The sequence below is a fragment of the Equus asinus genome, unplaced genomic scaffold, assembly GCF_041296235.1.
Source record: "Equus asinus isolate D_3611 breed Donkey unplaced genomic scaffold, EquAss-T2T_v2 contig_214, whole genome shotgun sequence".
NCBI lineage: Eukaryota > Metazoa > Chordata > Mammalia > Perissodactyla > Equidae > Equus > Equus asinus.
The window spans coordinates 2,130-7,500 of NW_027224866.1; positions in this window are offsets into that span (position 1 = coordinate 2,130).

Sequence of the window (5,371 nt, forward strand, 5' to 3'; positions counted from 1 at the left end):
GTGTTATTTGACATTTTATCGAATCGATTTATTATTTTATTTTTGAGGAAGATGAGCCCTGAGCGAACATCTGCCACCAATCCTCCTCTGTCGGCCGAGGAAGACTGGCCCTGAGCTGACATCCGTGCCCATCCCCCTCTACTTTCCAGGTGGGACGCCTGCCACAGCGTGGCTCGCCAAGCGGTGCCGGGTCCTGCGCCCGGGATCCGGACCGGCGAACCCGGGGCCGGCGGAGCAGAACGTGCGAACTTCACCGCCGCGCCACCGGCCGGCCCCCGGAGTTGTTTTGAAAATCCAGTAAGGGGCTGGCCCCGTGGCCGAGTGGTTAAGTTCGCGCGCTCCGCTGCAGGCAGCCCAGTGTTTCATCGGTTCGTTCGGATCCCGGGCGCGGACACGGCACTGCTCATCAAACCACGCTGAGGCGGCGTCCCACATACCACCGCTAGAAGGACCCACCGCGAAGAACACACAACTACGTACCGGGGGGCTTTGGGGAGAAAAAGGAAAGACAAAAAATAAAATCTTCCAAACTCCAATAAAACTTTGAGTGAAGACGACGAGGAGGATGCGAAACGTATCTCACGCCTCCGAGCCGAGCCGTCCGTTTAGGTTTAGGAAGGGGGACGAGGACCCTTTGTAAGCGACATCCCTTTTTAAGCACCATTCTAAACCACAGAACAGAACTCCCTCTCCTCGACCCGGAGCGAGGAGGTTCCTGGGTGTGTCAGAGAGGGTCACGTCCTCTGCAGCACGAACGAACCGCCAGGGTTCGGCCACGGGAAAGAATTTCTTCCTCTCCAGGGGGACTAAAAGTCACCGACGGCAGCGGGCGTAGGTGCTATCCTTCCCGTCCAGGAAAGGCAGGGAGAACTTCAGCCGTGAAGAGAAGGAGGTCTTCCTCACTCCCCGTTTTGGGAGGGCCCCTTTGGCAGGGGAGTTTTGTCTCCTGATTTCAAGTCAGGAAGAAAAGGGAGAGAGAGAGAGAGAGAGAGAGAGAGAGAGAGAGAGAGTGTGTGTCCTTCTCGTGCCAGGTCGGTCTGAGGGGGACCTCCTCTGGTTTCCTCCCTTCCCAGGGAACGCCGTTCGCTCCTTCTTCTAGAAAAAGCTCCCAAAGCACCACCGCCCAGGATGGTCGACCTACGCCCATCGTCCCTCCTTTCCCAATCATTTCTACCGCGACAGAGGGACAGAGGCCCCTGCCCCATCCCCATCCCCACCCCCACCCCCATCGCCTGCCTCCTTGATGGCCAAAGGAGCTGCCTCTGAGAATGGAACGGGGCTTGGAAACCTTCTAGAGGGGTGACTCTCACCTGCCTGCCTGCTGGGAAAAGCACCACGCTGTCCATCGGACTGCTCTTTTGGGCAAACGTAGGCGTGCCACATAGCGATCGACAGCTATGGCGGGGGGGGGGGGCGGGGTGGCGTGGTGGTGCCCAGGATCCACGACACGTGACGGCTGCGGAGCACGACAGCCCTAAGACCTTGAGGGAGACGGGGTGGCGCGTGAATCCTTTCGGAACGAGAACGACAGGAAACGCTGACGGGGACGTGTTCTCCTCTCGAGAACACACCAACGCCTCGCACGGTGTCTGACCCGGGGTGCCTCTGACTTTTGTCATCAGAGACGATCCTCTCGACCGCCCCTCACGCTTTGGGGAAAAGGGGAGAGGGACTCGGTAGCACGGGAAAAGCCATCCATCCGCCCTTCCTTTCCGTCTTCACGGCTCCTTCTCGTGGAAAACGAGGAAGCCGTCCGGAGGAACGGAACACTGACCCGGGCCAAAGCGTGGCCCAGCCTGAGCCTCCAAAACCTTCTGCTAAGTGAGAGGTGCCAGACATCCAAGGCGACCTACGTTGCGATTCCACACAGAGGAGAGAGCTAGAACGGTCCAACCCTAGAGGGCGACAGCAGATGGCGGCGGCGGCGGCGGCGGCAGCGGTGGTGGTGATCGTGGTGGGGCAGATCCGGGAGTGGGGCCGTTTTTTCTTTCGGGGGGAGGGGATGGAAACGGAAACCTTCTGGAAATAGATAGCCATGACGGATGCGCCACCTTGGGGAGAGAGACTCCCGAAGGCCACTGGCTTGTGCCCCGTGGAAAGGATGGATTCGGTGGGATGGGAATTCTACCTCCGTGTAGAGCGTGTGGTAAACCACGAGGTAGGTGGGTGGGTGGGTGGGTGGGTGGCCTCCCTGCCTCGCCTCCACCTAGACGTCCACACACAGAGACCGACGAGGGAGGGAGGGAGGGAGGGAGGGAGGGAGGGAGAGAGACAAGACGGACAGAGGCCGAGGCCGAGGCCGAGGCAGTGAGCGAGTAAGTGATCGACCCTGGCCATAGGGATTCCTCAGAGGGCGTCTCTTGGCTCCCCAAACGAAGAATGTGTGTGGAGATCGAGAAAGATCACCGACCTAGGAGAACCAGCAAGACTTCCTCACCCGCCAGAGAGCCGCTGGGCCCCTGCCGTCCCTGCCACCGCCACCCCTACCCCTCGCCTTTGGCAGCGACGCCAACGAAAGGCAGGCAGACGAGTGGGAGAGTCGTGTGGTGGTGTCCCCCAAGGAAGGTGGGTCCATGCCGACGAGCGGTCGTCGGCGTGTGGAAAAGCCAGAGGCGGGCTGACTAGAAGGAGGGCGTCCTGGAGGAAGGGACCAGGGTGTGAGGGAGAGAGGCCTGTTCCTCTTCCCCTGTCGGCCCCAAGTCAGGGGCCCAAAGGAGGAAAGCTGTCCGTTCCTTTCCGACTCGGACGGTTCGGGCGGAACCGACCGATCCCCGCGGCAGCGCAGTCGGGGCTTTCTGGACCAGAACCCCTCTCTCTGTCGCCTTTCGACCACACGCACGCTTTAGAGGCCAAGGGAAAATGGATCGGGTCTCTCTGTCTCTCTCCCTAGAAAACAAGGGGCCGGGGGCCGAGCCCGTGGACGAGCGGTCAAGTATGCGCCCCCCACCCCGGCCCCCGGCTTCGACGGCCCAGGTTTTCACCGGTTCGGATCCTGGGCGCAGCCCCAGACCCAGCATCGCCCTTCAAGCCACGCCGAGGCGGCGTCCCACATAGCAGAAACGCGAAAGACCTACCACTGGAACCTACAACTATGGACGGGACGGGACGGGGCGGGGCGGGGCGGGGCGGGGGTGGGGGGGGCGGCTTTGGGGAGCAGGAAGAAAGAAAAAATAAAAGAAACACAAGGACGGTCATCGCGATAGTTCTTTCCACTTCCATCCATATGTTAACAGGACCCAAGTTTCCCGACCTCCATTTGGATGTATGTTAACTAAATGGAGAAGCTATTCAAAGGACTCCTCTAAAGAAGTCCACGTTCTTCTTTCTAAATGATAATGAAAATCATTGTCACCACCGCTCTTCCGACCCTCCATGTCCAGACGGCCTCCCGCCCCTCCCCTATCCCCAACTCCCACCCCGCCCCGCGCCGACCCCCGACCCCGGCATTCTCCACGCCCACCTTTCCCTCTCCACTCCTACCCCCCCGTCCCCCGCCGCCCGGGACACCGCACCCCGCGCCCCCCCCCCCAATCCAGGCCGGGCCACCTGGTCGACCTCCTCGAACACTATATAAGAGGATGCCGGGCAGCAGGTGGCGCCCGACAAGCGGCCTCCTCACAGGCCGGACGGATCAGCCTCGCGGGGGCGGGCGATGGGGAGGCGTTCGTCCAGGTCAGGTCAGGTCGGGGGAGGGAGGATGCCGCGCCGGCCGGCCTGGTGCGTGGCCTGGTCCCGATCCACCCCGCGTCTCGTTTCTCGGGCCGGGACGAGTACAGCCGGGGAGGCCGACTCGGTCACGGAAAGCGGCCTTGGGGAGGTTTTGGCGAACGTCCCTGTCCCAGGGCCGTCTGCCGACTAGGGGACGGAGTCCTCCTCCATGCTCCTTCTCGCCCCCAGTCGGGCGGGTTGTGGGTCGCGCGGTCGACTTGTCCATTTCCCCGGAGGCATCCTGCCTGCCGGGGCTCCCTCCCTCGGGCCGGTGCGAGCGGTCCTCGGGCGGCCCGGGAATTTGGGCCGCAGCGAACGAACGAACGAAGCCCGTCCCTCCTGCGTCGGCACCGATGAGACACAGCCCTGGTGGATGGAGCCGCTTTCCTCGGGTTTCCTTTTGCTTTCGGCCGCTGCTGCCACCAAACCTCCCTAAACGATAGGAATGAAAACGGGAACCGTTGGCATAATAAAAGCGTTTTGGTTGGCGTGTTTCTTGGCTTTTGGGGACTCGAGAGGTATGATGGATGATCTCCGATTGACGTTTGGAAGGTCTATTTCATCCCAGTCGCACGAACCCCGAAAACGTGGCGGCTGGACGAGGGAGGGAGGGAGGGAGGGAGGGAGGGAGGGAGGGAGGCCAACCACGGGATTTCCGCACGACCAGCTGATGGACACGAGCGCCCCGTGAGCCGGGCGGAGGGCAGCCGCCCGGGTCTCGCAGCTACGTGCCCGCGGAACCCTCGGGACTGCGAGAAGCCGGAGCGACCCGCAGCCATGTGGCGCTCGGCGCGGACATCTGGTCGACCCGCGCGCCACGGGACCCGGGGCCCGAGTCCGGGCCGGGCCGCCGGTCGACCCGGCAGGGCGGCTGCCCCGGGGGCCTCGCGGCTGCTCGTCCGCAGCCTCCAGGGAGCCCTCGGGGCTCCGAGAAGGCCGAGCGCCCCGCGGCCCCACGGCCCCGCGGCGCTCGGTGCGGACATCTGGTCGACCCGCTCCCCCCCCCCCCCCCGAGACACGGGGGTCGGGTCGCCGGTCGACCCGGCAGGGCGGCGGCCACGGCGGCCTCACCGCTGCTCGTCCGCCGGGTCGCCGGCCTCGCCGCTGCTCGTCCGCCGGGTCGCCGGAGCCCTCGAGCCTCCGAGAAGGCCGAGCGCCCTGCGGTCCCGCGGCGCTCGGCGCGGACATCTGGTCGACCCGCGCGCCGCCGGACCCCGTGGCTACGAGTCCGCGGGGCCTTCGGAGCCGACAGAGGGCCGGGAGCGCACCCAGAGCACCCAGAGCCCCGGGACCCGGCCCCGAGCGCCGCGGACATCTGGTCGACCCGCGCGCCCCAGTCCGGGGACCAAGTCCGGGCCGGACAGCTGGTCGACCCGGCAGGGCGTCGGCCACCTGGGAGCCGCACCCGCGAGTCCGCGGGGTCTCTGGAGCCGACGGAGGCCGGGGAGCCCACCCAGGCCGCCGAGAGCCCCGCGTCCCCGCGGCGCTCGGCGCGGACATCTGGTCGACCCGCGCGCCGCCGGACCCCGTGGCTACCAGTCCGCGGGGCCTTCGGAGCCGACAGAGGGCCGGGAGCGCACCCAGAGCACCCAGAGCCCCGGGACCCGGCCCCGAGCGCCGCGGACATCTGGTCGACCCGCGCGCCCCAGTCCGGGGACCAAGT